Source organism: Odontesthes bonariensis, chromosome 18, assembly GCF_027942865.1.
Source record: "Odontesthes bonariensis isolate fOdoBon6 chromosome 18, fOdoBon6.hap1, whole genome shotgun sequence".
Classification (NCBI taxonomy): Eukaryota; Metazoa; Chordata; class Actinopteri; order Atheriniformes; family Atherinopsidae; genus Odontesthes; species Odontesthes bonariensis.
Window position 1 is genome coordinate 5355537 of NC_134523.1, and position 16210 is coordinate 5371746.

The following is a 16210-nucleotide window of genomic DNA, read 5'->3' on the forward strand; positions in this document are numbered from 1 at the left end:
GTTTCAAGCTAGCTACAACGAGGGTAGGTTCACTACCTGTTTTCAAAACAAAAGCACCAATTGTATCGTAAAGGCTTTCCCTATGATAAAAGGCAATGGGTATTTTATTTTGTGAAAATAACCGGAAGTGCGTTGCTAACTGCGGCTAGCTTTAGTAGTGCCGAATTCGTCGGAACAAAATTGTAAATAGCCAGTATTTTGGCAGGTTTTCAACACGTTGGGGATCTAAACGACTACTTTCTCGCCTGAAAATGTTTCAAATGTTGCTAAAGTTTACAGAGTTTAGAGCTTAAGCGAAATCAGCTTCAGGCCGGCTGATTTCGGCTCGGGTAGGAGCGAAATGCATTGTGGGTAAACGCTCTGCATACTGTCTGATCGATGAGTATGCCGTATGCAAGTATGTAGTATGTAGTATGTAGTATGTGGTTTCGAACACAGGCCAACCCTTACGTAGGACAACCACTTAGCCTCCATTAGCTACAGCCAGCCCTGTTTGTGTCTCTCTGACGGCATCACTGTTTGTGTTTGACAAACAAATGGAATCCGAAACTCTGGTCTAATGGTTCCTGATCCATCAGAAAGTACTACCCACAGATGTGTGACCGGAGAGCACTAACCCTGGTTTCCCTTTTTTGAAATGCAGGTGAGCTTCAGAGGTCCCAAAATGGCTCTGAAACACGCTTTTAAGGAGCTCTTTCTTCTGTTTCTTTCGGGAAAAGTGTATCAAACTGTTTTTCCCCACTGGTTGGTAGAGCTTGCCAATCCTCTTAGTGATGCTCTTGTTGATTTAAAAAAGTAGCTCCATAAATTCCATACCACAATTCATATGTCAGTAAGAATGTTCAGGATCCTCTTTGGTTTTGGTTTACATTTTCCTTTTCCTTTTGAGGTTTCAAGGTGATCTGTTGGTATTCCTTTTTCTGGCCCACGTTGCTTGGCTGAGAGGCGAAGAAGAGACAGGGTTGTTTGTCTTCTGTTTAGGTGACAGACAGGAGGTCCACCCCTCTCGCCCCCACACATCTCACCTCCTCTCCCTTTGGTGCACATCAAGGGGATTAGCGTTATATTTCTCAGGTAAAACAAGCAACATCAATGGAGTGCTGAAAAGGATTTGCCTGGTGTTGTGCATAAAGCATGGGATGCAGAGCATTTATGCAGCCCTCTGTGAGTTAAACACTTCAACATCAATCGATCGGCTGGGGAACAGGCAGAGCCTTCGTGGATTCCCCTTCACCTCCTACGAAACGAGAGGATGAAGCCTAATCTTGATGGGTTTAATTCTGGGGAGAAAAGATGGAGATGGGGTAAAGGTGAGTGACGGAGGGAGAAGGAGCAAAAGTGAAGATGACGGCCTCCTCCCACTGGGTCCTGCGCTCCAGCTGGTGGGAGGAAGAGAATCTTAAAATGCACATCTATTGCCGGCTGAAAGATATCTGTCTTTCTTCCCTCTTAATCTCCCCTTTTCCCTTTGTTTTCAGTAAACAAGATTTCACTATAAAGGTCAATAAACATGGCTGCTGTTCGTTAACTTCAAGAGTCATGACCATTACAACTGCAGATGCAGAAAAAGCCTTATCAGTGTTTTCCTGCTGATATCAGCCCCCCCTTCCTTCAGAGCACACACACACACACAAAAACACTGTTATCTCTGCTATCTGGTGTTTAGGCAACTCAGAGCTAATCCAGTGTGAACCCACTCCCTGGCTTGGGCTCATCAGTTTGCAAACAGATTTGGAGGACTAACACACATGCGCGCACGGACGCACACACACACGAGGGGAGTCGGAGAGTTTGGCCCCGGAGCAGGGAACATCACGCTCCAGTAATGTGATGCCGAGACAACAGTGTGGCACAGTGGTGTGGCATTAACATAAATGTGCATCTCAGCGAGAGAAGGAGGGAACATGTGGATACTTGGAGCCGTCCACATGTGATAGCTGTCTCACTACTTCTGCTGTGACCTCAGAGTCCCCACAGCACAGACACACACACACACTGCATGAGTGCGCCCATCCCACCAAGTCAAACAGTCCTTTATTTAATTAACTGAGAGAATCTAATTTCCCTTCAAGTGGGATAAAATTTGTGGCCGCGGCTGTGTTTACACGCACAGCGATATTACGGCTATTGACCTTCCTTTGAACATAACAGTATTCTGATAATGGTGTTTAGATAGGTTGCAGATAAAATACTCATCGTTTATCCATTGCATGTTACAAAGCACACTCTGATTAATGACCAATGAATACATTTCATCCTCCTACACGACTGAAATTCAAGCTCTCGTCCAGAATCGTCATTACATCCAATCCAAGAGCTTTAGTTTGATTTATCCCTTGCGCCTAAAGTTTTTTTCCCCATTTTTCCAGCAGTCAGCCTCAGGCATGTGTCGTAAAGCAGTAGGATGTGTCACAAGATGCATTGAAAACTCCAGCAGGAGTTTATGGCCTTATCTAAGTTGAGTTGCTCAGAAAATACTGGTTATTTGGTCATGGCTTATATATACTAAGGTCTTAACTGGGTATATATGAATATATATGAATATAGCCACTGCAGAACAGAAGGGTACCTTGCTCTTGGTTGCAGTTGTGGTAGTTTTTCACTTGTTATATTTGACAAGATCAACGAAACAACAGTCAAATTAGCACATTTGAAAATCCTTAATAATTGTAATAATAAATGTCCTTCAGTATCAGGCCAGAAAAATGTATTTTTCTGTTGGATGGCGCAGTCAAGAGGAGGCCTTTCAGTGATTAGCATTTTGAAGATTCGTGTTCCAGACCAGTGTTTTTCATATCTAAGTTCTAAGCTACTTCTAAATGACTAACTTTGAGTGACTTTGTTATTGCTAAATACATTCTTTTTACAGGGAAATTGTTACGTTAATGGACGGCATTTTGATTCATTCTGTACTCTACAGATACGGCATTCAGGAATCGCCAAATTTTAACAAACACAAAAAATGCCCTAACAAGTCCTTGTCCAAATATAATAAGAATACAACAAATACATTTATATTTTACCCAATTTATCCAAAAGTATCTCTAGGCATCTGCCATTAGGAGACTCCAAAATTACTTTTTTTAAGCATAGGCATGTTCCCAGTATAAAAATGATTGAAATAAGTGATGAGGTAAGTTATAATATTTAGTTTCATTGTGTGTTTGATGCCTGTACACAGAGGAAAAGGAGCATGCACTTCCTGAAAACAAAGACCGCTGTTGGCTTGGCCTGTTGACAAGAAATGGAAGCTCCTGTTGGATTGATTGAGGTGTCAATCAACATCTATGGTTGCTGGCTCCATTTAGGATTTATGGAATCAGAAATGTTTGTTTTCAAGTCAGTCATGACAGAGAAAACATGGAGGATTAGGCACAAATAATCTGACGGTGGCTTGTATTTATTGATGTAATAACTTTTTTAGAATTAAATATTTTGCTGGATTAGATTAGATTTGGACTTTTGCCAATACGACAAGACTGTGTTCGTCAGGATAGTATTGATAAGTGAATAAATCGAAGACTTCATCTGTGATTTGGCTCAATTTTTGTTGTCTTTTTTAGCATTTACAACGCATGCTTTGGTGATGTGACTTGAAATGCTTTGCAGACTCATGCTAAAAGAACACGTTTCTTCAAAAAGTTCAGCAAAGGTATGAAAGAGGTTTTGAAATAGTGGCCATTTTGTGGGTTACCTTGAAGAGACACTCTGCGGATTTTGCTCATGAATGCCTCTTTACAGATCTTGTAACAAACAATTGTATAAAGCCTTTCATGGCTGCAGATGTCCTCAAGTGACGTTCACCAAGTTAACTTTGGTTGGGTCTAATGAATATATGGTCAGAATTGTAAAAGAAATGTCTGATAGATAGATAGATAGATAGATAGATAGATAGATAGATAGATAGATAGATAGATAGATAGATAGATAGATAGATAGATAGATAGATACTTTTTTGATTCCGTCAGGGAAATTGTTTTGTCACAGTGGCAATTAAGCAATAGGGTAGTCACAATACAAAATTTTAAATATTATAATGAAAGAATTAAGAAAAAAATAATAGAACTGTATGTATAGATGGTCCCAAGATCATCTATCCATTCATTTTCTACACCCACTTAAGGGTTGCGGTGGGGGGCTGGAGCCTGTCCCAGCTGTCATTGGGCGAGAGGGACAAACGAGACATACCACAATGCACGCTCACACTCACTCCTAGGGACAATTTAGAGTCACAAATTCACCTAACATGCATGTTTTTGGACGTTAGGAGGAAGCCGGAGTACCTGGAGAGAACATGGGGAGAACATGCAAACTCCACACAGAAAGGCCCCAGCTGGGAATCACACCAGGAACCCTGTTGCTGTGAGGTGACTGTGCTAACCAAACCACAGACCAGTAAGTTCTATATGCTGTTACCAGAATACTACTGTGAAGGGGTAGGTATACAAGGAATGGGTTGGATTTGACTGTCCGTCACAAGTCTGACAATATTAGCAAAAATGCATTTCTTATTAACCTCTTGAGTACTCATATTGTGTATGTGCACATATATTCAGATGCTCACATGTTGTGCTTTAAGTGAGAGATCTATGCCTCGGCAAATAATGACATTTACACAGACACTACATGAACAAATAATTTGGAAATAACAGCATAATCTTTATTTTGACTCCATATTTCATTTTAAGAGGTCAGATAAAGTCGTAGCCACCCTGCATTAGAAAAAATTCTATTAAATCACATTTATGGCTGTTTAATTTGTACACCAGTAATTATTGTGAGTAAAATGAAATTTGCATTGTAGGATACTGGCTTTTACAGAGAAAAAACAAAATCATCTGTGATGACATGCAATCAATTATGAGGCAGCAGTGCAAACCCTGGGCCCCATTCACACCCATGTGTGAGCAGACCTTTTTTTTTTTTTTCTTTTTTTTTACCATATGCAGCTCCTGTGTTTTGTTTGGCAGCTCCACAGGTGAATGTTTAAAGCTCATTGATCTTTTTTGCCAAAATACCGTTTGTTCTTATTGAAGCACAATAATTGCCACGTTTTGGAATTTTCCTTGTTTTTTGATGTCTGACTAACTTGACATATTTCCCCTGTAAATCTATTCATAGTTGTTATGAAATCAGTATAAGCCCTGGTAGTTTTCTCCCAAAAACTGGACCAATGTGTTCAGAAATAGGGATGTTTGTCGAACTAAGCAGAAACATTGAAATGTAAGATTTTATTTTAAGGCACAATCTAGCCTTTAACTAATCTAGACTGCCACTCATTTCCAAGTGTAGTCCACAACGTAGTGGGTATAGCGTAGTGCTGTACAAAATTTTAACTATAACTTTTCAATCACTGTCTAGTACACAACAAACATGTCACATGGTACACCAAAAGTAGTGTACAGTAGTGACCTGGAGCACGCATCTGATGGTGCACACTAATGTTAGCTCGTGCTAACTTTCACAGCTTGTAATTGTGATTTTCTTATATATTGTGAATGCCTGGTGAGCAAAAAATACTCCTCAGTTGTCTGCCTGAGCTGTATGATTTGAGAAATGATTAATAAAACATGTACCCGACACAAATTTGAAACTTAAGTTGTTCCATCAAAGCAGTAAACATGTTGGGGATACATTGTAATGTAGCTTGTTTGGGAATATTTGCACGCTAGCTCCAACAATGTGTCTTCCTTGGCTCTAAAATAAATCATTACATTCTGAAATACTTTCTTGGGGTAATATTCATTCATATTTATGGAAGATTATTAAAGCCACAGTCAATGCTTGTTGGTTGAATCCAGTAAATTTTGAATAATAAAAATTACAGGCGCTCAGAGTTTTATGTCAACTTTTGCTGTCCATCTCCTCAGACTGGTATGTACCTATTCTTTTTTAAAATATTTTTGGGGGCTTTTTATGCCTTTATTAGATAGGACAGTGTAGAGAGACAGGAAATAGGGGCAAAGAGAGGGGGAACAACATGCAGCAAAGGGCCACCTCATGCGGGACTTGAACTGGGGCCAGCTGCAGCGAGGAATATAGCCTCTTGTACATGGGGCGGCTGCTGTACCCACTACACCACAGACCGCCCCAGCATGTACCTATTCTGTCGGCATTTGTTTATGCAACACATAACTGTGAATAACTGAAATGCATCATCATCTGGCTGCCCCTACCCCATGTCTTCTATTTGCTAGACACTACATTTTAGATGAGGGAGTGAGTGAATGAGAGGACAATCCAAAAACATTCATGAACTCATTAAAGCTGCAGTCGGCAGGTTTTCAAAATTGCGAGTCTAAAGTCGGAAAATTCGAACTGATACAACTTTCAGGTCCCTCCCCCAACCTCTAACAAGCTCCGAATCGCCCCCCAAACCCCTCCCCCTCTGTGGACGAGGTTGTGCACGTGAGTTCACACCAGTGTTCGCGCACACAAGCTGGGGCAGACTCACGCTCAGCAGCGTGTGCACAAGCTGTGATTGACAGGTAGGATTCCTCCACCCTAACGTGATTGGTTAAAAACAGCCGGGAGCGCTCGGTTTTTGCAAGCATGATTACAGGCTTCAGAGGGAGCTACAGATTTCGTTATTTTTCCTAAACAGCCTATTTAATATTCTACTTCCAGAATCCCATGACAGTTCAAGCTAATATGACTAAAAAAAAGTTGCCGACCACAGCTTTAAGATGAATGCTTGTGCACTGCCGAGCTTCACTGTTGACATAACTTTTAGTTCCTCCTCTACTCTCACAAATTCTCCACAGTCAACAGCTTTTCAGCCTCACGCTGCCCACTCTGTCTCCAGTTTTCTCAGGAGACCTGGTTAGATAAGACCGCCTGGGCTACAAAAACAACAAAGAGCTCGCGGAGAAGAGTCTGACACTCACAAGCTTTCAGCGAGCGTAAAGTACAGAGTCAAAAAAAGAAGAAGAAAAAAAACATACACCATGTGGCTGACAAACACAGACAATCAGATTTCTTTTTCTCGTCTGATCCCTGCTCACCCTGTCTCTTCCATAACCCCTGGAAAGTTTCTATTTGAGGAATCCCCTGAGGCCACTGCATCATAATGGTATTTTTATTATTATTCGGTGTGTCTGAGCCAACATCAACTGGTTGGCTACTTTATACATATTTATACAATATTTCAAGGGAGTAACTTTGATTTTGACATTGGTGGGGACACAAAAGTGCTCCACGACAGTTTTTTTTTTTTTGCATTACCAATCATAAGTTAATGGCACGCAGATGCTATATGTTAACGAGCCATCCTAATGTTTAGGGAGTTGGTCTTTAAATCACAGGGTTGCAGGCTCAAATCCCACGATTAGGCTACCTCTGTTTACACCCCCATCCATGACTGGAGTGACCTTGAGCAAAACAACTAACCCAACATTGCTCCAGAGACTGTACCAATAATGTGTTCTTATAAGTCGCTTTGGATAAAAAAAGTCAGCTAAGTGTTATGTAATGTAACTCATATAATGCAGGGTATCTGCACATTTTTTAATCAACAAATTTAATGACTTTTAAGACCTTTTTAAGACCTCTAAGAATAAAAATGAAGACCATTACCACGGCAAAAATATATATAAAAACTACACTCTAGGCTGTTCAGTGTTTAAAAAAAGTTCGGTGTGAAATGTGTGCTTCAGTGATACCAAAGGCAACACCACACACTACAGGACAATCGTGCCCAATTGTCACACCTCTGCGAAGGAGTGTGTTTTCGCTGCCATTTGTCTGTCTGTTTGTCTGAGGCTCTGAGCAAAATAAATCTATAATTGAACCTAATTTTCGAGTTATGTCTACTGTGCTTTTACAACTAGCAAAACGATTTTACTACCCAAGTTAACTTAAACCAGAACTTTGGACAACTCACGTGAAGCACAGACTATGGACAGTGACTTTGCATTGCATAAACCACACGACAAAATCTAATTTCCTTCGGGATTAATAAAGTATCTCCAATCTAATCAAATAAATAAAAACGAGCACAGAGCGCTCATACAGTCAATGGCACGTACCCATAGAAAAAATACACACTCTCACACACATCACACAACCTGACTATCGACTGCTAACAACCATGATCCTACACAAACCCAGACACATAATGGCTCGGCGGCCAGCAATCGGATAAACCAATGAAGTGAATCAATCCTGTGAAAGAATGAAAACAAGTGAATGAAACCTGCACTCACCCATTATGAAGTTAACTATGCCAGCCCCATAATCTTGCCCCTGCTCAGCCAACTCCTTGACGTCGGGTATGGTTGGTAACGTTACGGCGGCTAGCATTAGCAACGAGGCTGCTAGGCTTGCTAAATCGGTAAGCATTAGGCTACTGAAGAAAGCTAGTCTTTTTAGCTACGTTATCTTATCATCTTTCTTCTCGGCTATAAGTTAACCTTTGTTTACGGCCACTGGCCCTAACCTGACGCGCTAGCTGTCAAATCACCGGAAGTTTTCACCGGAAGTACTGGCGCACACACAAAAGTTCGAACGTCAACGGTCGCCATATTGTGCACAGAGCGATAGACTCTCCAGACATATCTTTCTTTCATTTCGTCCAGATGAAATTTATGGCCACTCTTTGAAAATCGGCGAAATTTAAGACATTTTAAGACCTTAAAAAAAGTTTTTTTTATTTAAGACTTTTTAATACTTTTTAAGGATCCGCGGAGACCCTGAGTAGGGGGCTGAATATTGGTAGGGACGTGACCCTAGCGTCCCTACCCAAAATTACGCCCTTGCTTTAAGTGATATTTTAGACTGGAACTACTACGCTGAGAAGACAATTCAACTTGGCTGTAAATGCAGGAGTTTTTTAAAAATTTATTTTTGAAATACGTTCTTTTATGTTGAAACAAGTAAAACAGGAAGTAGCGCCGGTTAGCTAAGTGACCTTCACACAGAGACCGAGGAGCACCTGTAACAGTGATATTACCTGCTAGTTTATTCTTATTTTATTACTCCATGCTTCGTGGTGTTTGCTGTAACTGTGTGAATGTGATGCATTCAAAAGACTTTTACAACAATAAAACCTGTGTTAATGCACGATAAAATATATTAACAAGTTAACGCGATAATAATGAGTTTACTTGCCCAGCCCTAATAAAAAGTCATTAGCCTAGAATGTGTACTTTCCAATCAGCCTGTCCTGACATGCCGCGAGCGATGTCGCTCCGTCCAGCGATGACGCTGACCCCTTATAAAATCGCCCGCGCTGTCTCTATCTTGACGACATTTCGTGGCGGCGTCCCGCCCCTAAACACTTCTTATTGGTTGAAATGAACACGCTGCTTTCTGTTGACAAGCCAGTTAGCAACAGGTCAGCATCACTCAGGGAATAACGGACGAGGAGAAGCTGATCTTTACCGTGGAACAGCACCCGATGGTTTATGACCCCAAACACCCGTACCACAAAGATCTGAACCGAAGGGTGGCCGCATGGGCAGTAATCTCCAGAGAACTCTGTGTTTCAAGTGAGTACCTTCCGAACCAATAGAATCACTCCCGACAAAATCGTCACGCTGCGTATCAGGACACCATCGCGAAATTTGACTGTGGCTTTGTATCGCGTCAGTTTCGCTCGCTCGCTTTCAGTCAGGATGGGGTGCTACACTCAACAGATTTTTTTTTTTTAAATATGGAAATTTAAAGCATGTACAGAGTGCCGAGGCTTATTTTAGTTTAGTTTGATCCCAAACTTCATTCTCTAGGTATATTTGAAGAAGCTCCATTTTCACACAATTTTGGGCGGACAAGCCATGTTTACCGACATTGTCTGGCCACAACAATTCATTTTTTTGTTATGCCATGTAAACCTGCTACTTTCTGTTGATTTGTTTTTGTTATGTGACCAACAGACTCACTGCTTCACTCATGTTGGCAAATGTTTGATTTCAGCATCTCACCTACAGCGCTGCAGTGGGCAAGAACAATAAGAAAACACCCGCCCTTCTCTCGTCGCTTTAAATGATGGATTTTTAAAAGGTAAGCCCAAAGCAAAGAAATGTCAATTTTAACAAGCAAGTTTAATGCAATTATGACACTTAATGCTTCAAAAACACTCCTTGTGGAAGAGTCAAATTTGTGTCCTTTGAGAAAGCAGTTATCTGGTTGGTGCAGTTTGTTTAATTGTAAGCAGGATTCTGCAAAATGTTACAGAAAAATTTGTGTTTAACCTTTAATGCCGACCTGATTTTTTTCTTCTTTTGCTTTTGTTGTAAAACTCCTTTTACGGATTCTTTGAATTTATCATTACACAGAATACAATATAATCTTTGTAGTTCTGGTTCCTGTAACATCACCTAAGCGTGCCTCACCAAGTAAGCTTCCAGGATCTGTGACTGCGCCGCAGCATTGCTGAGAAGTCTGACGGATTGAAAGAAGCATACATAGTAGAGATTTTTTAAGAGTGCAGTTTTCCTGTGCAGTGGGGCTCCACGAATAGCTTTTTTAGAAATCTGTGTGATTGCCTGTTTCAAAGGAGTTGTGTTCGTGTGGGGAAAAAAAACTATTATTTTCCCAAAACAGAAAAGAAAAGTGCAGCAACAAATTATTGACGACATGCTGCATTTGATTTGCTCTTCAAGTTGATTACATGTTCAGGATCCAGAGGATGTTATGAAGCAGCTGTTGGTTTGTCACTGAATTTCTGATTCCTAACAGTTGAGGTACCTGGGGTCTCCATCTTGTCAGCGTGTAAGAACATAAACAACTGTGACCCATACTGGCAGCTATGGATGAGTTTTAGATGACTGACTGGTTGTGATTGTAGCACTTCTTCAGACTGATTGTTGTAAGTGATCAGTTGCTTTATCCAGTTTGCCCCTTTTCAGTTTATAGGTAAAAGTTTGAAGGTGCTTATATCTGCAGCCCCTCTTAGCTCCAACAAGTTTTATAGTGAGTTCGGTCGTTTTGACCTGTAGCTTTGCTGTTTTGGTTCACTTCTTTTCAGCAAACTGTACTGTCCACTCAGCACAAAACTGTAGACACCAAAAGTTATTGACTAACTGGTGAAAGAAATTCTTCTCAAAGAGGTTGGTGGAGTTCAAACAGAACAAGAAGTTACTGTCTGATTAACAACTGCTTTCACTTTTTGTAAATTATACAACATTCTTTAACTGTTGCTTCACAATTATATCAGGGTTTTAAGATCCTTAAATAACTTTGTGTAGAAAAAGTTGAACTATTTTCTTCAGCATAACAGTTCAAAGAAGGCTCTCTCGTAAAATTAACTCTTAGTTAAATAGGGATTATTGACCGTATGCATTAATGCCGTGTTCCCAGACCTCACAAGTGAACTTAATTTGTATTGTGTTCTTACAACAGATTGAGATTATGCCCAAAGCTTGAAAAGTAAAACCCAAGTTTGAGTTTGCCTCTTGTTGAAAGAGTCAGATTTAAAGAAATGTCACAAGCGCAAAGAAGAGGAACAACAAGCCACGCTTCTTAGGGTACGCCACATTTTGAGCCGGTGCATTGCTGGCTCTAGATGCAACCACCCCTGAGACACTAATCGATGTGACACGCCCTGGGCATTGACTCATGTGTGTGACGGTGTGACATGAACACAAACACAAGCACACACCTCCTGATGGCCGACCGATAACGCATCATAACACAGCTGATTTGCCCCATGGCGTGACACTTGCTGTCCACTCTAATCATATTTCCCTTCCCAGTCGGTGTGTGTTTGTCTGCGTCCAAGTGTTTACATCTACTGGATTCATCTAGATGTTGCTGTTGACCCCTTGTGCTTTCAGCAACGTAATTTGTCACTACATGTAAAGTGTTAAGCTGAGGAAGAAAGCTGAAGGCAACAGAAGGGAAGAAAAAGTGTGTCGTGGATTTGGACTGTTTTTTTTTTTTTTTTTTTTTGTTTCTTTTTTCCTGAGAAAAAGGTCACGCTGGGCTGCACTTAGAAAACTCTATGAGGCCCTTGAGAGAGCAGTCTTGGCCTAAAATACTCTTCTGCTTATAAATAGGATTATGGCTCTGGGGATTTTTGATGGTACACAGAGCTCATAACCCAAGTAAAACCTCAACAAACAGCCTAAAATTTCCCAACAAACACTTTTTTGGGGCATTAGAAGCTAAATCCCCCTGAAATCAAGCTGGCCTGGTCCCAACAAAACACACACACACACACAAAACCCCATAAACTCCCCATTAAAAAGTTCTGTTGGCCAAACCACACTCCTCCATTGCTGTCAGATGGTTGTTGTTTCAGTGGCAGAGGCACAACCTGATAGGGTCTGGGGGTTTTAGGCAGCTACTAGTTTGGATGTCACATGAGAAGGACATTAAGACAAAAGACTCCACAGTAGGAGACAGACTTGAAAAGGGACGTGAAACCCACCCTGTAGTTATGATAAAATTGTGAGATCCTCTGTAGCGGAACCATGCATGAAGCCAGGGATGTATGGGCAGATGTAAGGTATACACCAGATGGAAGCAGACTGACACACGCTCATTTTAGGTCCACTCGGTGCTATTTTGGGATCGCGGGAAGAAAACGGTCCGACTTGGCAAGTGTAAATATGTGAACTAGTATAAGCAGGGGCTCTCTGTATGCAAGAGGGAAGTATAGAGTCTGGCTCATGTTTAGTGTGGTGACCCACTTTTCTTTGCATCTGGACCTGATAAGTTCCCTCTCCAGCAGCAATGAGAAGAAAATCTAGACTTTGACATCTCTATCCATCTTGATCTTCAGTCACTTTGAAACCAGACTGCAGCATTTCAGAGTTCATCTATAATCAGGCAGCGGCATGTGCCATACGAATGAGAAACAAACTCCTCACCATCTTCTATAGATTTAATGCACATAGGCTGCGGTATGCACCAGCGTTGTTTTCAAAGCTGCCCTAGTTTGGCATGGCTTACCTTTCACATGGCTCTTCTATAACATGTGAAAAGAAATTTTGACATTGCTTGGTTTTAAGTGAAATGTTGTTTTTATGCATTTACTTTTTTTTCAATCAAATTTTCCTTTCTGGTACAATCTTGACTCTAACTTGTTCCGAGGAGTGAGTGTGAGCATGGATGGTTGTGTGTCTCGTTTGTGTCTGTGTGTTCCTGTGATGGACTGGTGACCTGTCCAGGGTGTAGCCCGCCTCTTGCCCAATGACAGCTGGGATAGGCTCAGCCCCCTGGAGAAAATGAATGGATGGATGGATGGATGGATGGATGGATGGATGGATGGTAGAATCTCTGAGTTTTGTCATTGCTCCCAATAGGGCTGATAAAACCTTGACTTTTCCTCATCTGGTGAAGGTGCCGTTTAAAAATATATATATTTCCATGATTCTGTCGATAATGTTTACAGTCCAACAATTTAGCATTATCAAAAATATAGCTAGAACATTTGAGTCAGACAATCTTCTGGATTTCCTCACCCTCCTCTCTAGGATCACTGCTGTCAAAGATAGTTTGCCCCTCGTCAACGGGAAAAATCTGTCAGAATCATATCAAAGTCCAGCTCTTGATAAAAGGCTTATCGAGGTTTAATTTGCCTTTGAGAGCAAATCCACTGATTACAGCAATTTCATCGGCTGGTAATCAGGTAAATCTGAGAGTTCTATTTATATGGTGTTTTTTAAACCAAACCACAATCTTTTGCTAAACCTAAATAAGTGGTTTTGGTGCCTAAACCTAATCTAACAGTTTGTGAAAAGGAAATAAAACATGGTGTAAAGGAAATGGAAAATAAGAGAGTGAAAAACTTGCATATTGAAAACTGTTCTCAAACTCCTCTTCTTCGCCATCAACCTCTTAATTAGAACATCCATAAAGTAAAAACTCCAGAATGACAACAGCATAGTTCTGGATATTTGTTGTTGTACTTAACCTTGTGTCTTACCACAGTGGAGACAAAACGTAGTAAAATGGCATGCATGACGACATAGATCACGCTGACATGACATGCGTTGGGATGTATATCCTTCAAAGTGGCGCGCTGTTATTATAAAATCTGTCATAAAGAAGCACTCTCTGCAGACAATAATGCAGGGATCTAAAACAGCTGCAGTGCTTCAGCTCTCCTCCTTAAAAGAAGCTGGTGAAAAAGGAAAAAAGTTCTGGTAACAGTTAACGACTGAGCAAACTCAGATTTTAAAGGATACATATTAGCCGCATTCGGACAGAGCAGATCTAAGAACGGTCCTCCTCGAATTCCGTTTTGATTACTGTCCTTCCCCAGGGGAACTGTTTCAGTTTGCATTCGCACATGAGTCGGGACCTGATAGGGACTGATGCAGCGCAACCGTCTGCGACTGTGACGTGTCACTTTAGCGCCACATTCAACAACAAAACAAAACCCGCGAAAAGTAAGGAGAGAAGAAAAAACACCACAAAGAAGCTAATATGGAGAGCGGGGAGGCCACCGTGTTCATGGTCTGCATGATGGTGATATTAATCATGGACGATCACATCGGGCGTCATATGGCGCTTTTCCACCAGCTCGCTTCGGCTCGGCGCGCTATTGCGTGTTTCCACTAGCACGCCGTACCTGCAACTGGGACGATTTTCCGTACCACCTCAGCCCTGGTTCCAAGCGGGCCGAAGCGTTACTAAAACGTAACGTCAACCGACTGCCTTCCACTGATTGGGCGATGAGTGTCGTCACTGGAAGCGTCATAACGCGGATAATAAAAGCTAGCGTTAGCAACCGTTAGCTTACCTCCAAACGTCGTCTTTTTTGAAGCTCGTAACAAAACTCTCCGGTACTTTTCAATACTGTTTTGTCTGGCGGCCAGGAGTCTTCTCTGGCTCTCTTCTCTTGCCTTCTGTGTGACAAAAAGCCACAGGGTGAGCAGCAACACGCGCAGCCGTGTTACGACCACCCCGCCCGCCCACGTCGAGGAGGCACGGAGTATACTCGTTTGTAATGGAAACACAACCAAACTGAGCCGTGGCGAGCTAGTGGAAAAGCGCCATAACATCGAGGCTGGAAGAGCTCACAGAGAGAGTCAGGAGACGAAGGATCGAGCACAGGCCATACTTCTTCGTTTCATGAAGGAAGGAGAGCAGAGCGTCGCAGACAAAGGAGACCACGTGTAAGTTTAACCTATTAAACACGCACCGGTTGTGTCCGTGTTGTATGCGTAAACATTTCAGCCGTGACAACATGACAAGGGGCGGAGCTACCGACCACCAAACACCTCCATCAGATGTGTTCCTATGGAACCCAGAAAAGACCCAGCCTCGGAGGAGCTAAAATGTTTATAGGAACTGAGGGTCGTGGTCCCGAGTTCCTGGATGTCTGAATGCAGGAGAAAACGGCCCCGTTCCTGAAAAGGTTATAGGAACTGCAAAAGGTTCCCACAGTGCGAATGCGGCTATAGTCTCCTTTTTCTTCATGAAATGTCTATGACATGCTTTGGTCAAAGTAACACAGATGGAGCTGTACAGCAGCTCATTTTTCTTTTGCTAGTCCACACTTCTTCACAATCAGATCCTTCTGAGGTGTACAGTGACCTACTCAATACCAAAACCTTCTCTTTCTAACGGTCTGCCTCTTTTTAGATCTGTAGTAACCCTTAATAACCCTTGGACAAAGTTTTTAATGTATGACATGTATAAGTATACAGTAAATATCCTGAGAGCTTAGACTACTCACTCAATTGATAAAAAAGCTATATGAATAACTTTTTTTTAGTCGCCATTTATTTACGAATACCTTTATTCGTCCCACAGTGGGGAAATTTTGATTTTCAATTTAATTGAATTTCCACTCTCACTTGCAGTTTCTTTGGTTTACAATTCAAAACAATCTGATTAGGGTTATGCATTAAAAAGTAATTAGTTAGGGTTTGTAAAACATTCTGGTTGGAACTAAAATAGACACTCAAATAAAATGGCTGACTAATCTCCTTCTACTCACTCACCAGTGTTGACTTGCCCCCTCTGCAAAAGATGGAGAAGGTGTAGTCACAAAGCAAACCTCCCTCTGAAATCATTCCCCGTGGCACGGAGAAACATTAGTGATTAGTGTCTATCAACACAAATACAATTTTTCTCTTTTAAGGCACTGTTTACAAGCACTTACTGCTTAAATCTTTCTTTCCAACGTTTTGGTCTGCCTCATCTTCATCGGCTATACATCCTCGTCACGACTATAAACACACACATATATGCACATGTTCATTTATTCAAATATCCCATCAGAAGACTGTATTCATGTTACAAACTTTTATCACGT

General features: G+C 41.4%; 1 long non-coding RNA gene across 1 annotated transcript; it reads right to left on the minus strand.

Annotated features, from left to right (window-relative positions):
• Nucleotides 1-633: 633 nt before the first annotated feature.
• On the minus strand, nucleotides 634-16210 carry LOC142368269 (uncharacterized). The gene is made up of 3 exons (XR_012767297.1): nucleotides 16058-16210; nucleotides 15897-15958; nucleotides 634-1280 (listed from the first exon to the last, which is right to left on the minus strand). It is a non-coding gene; the product is annotated as an uncharacterized LOC142368269 (long non-coding RNA).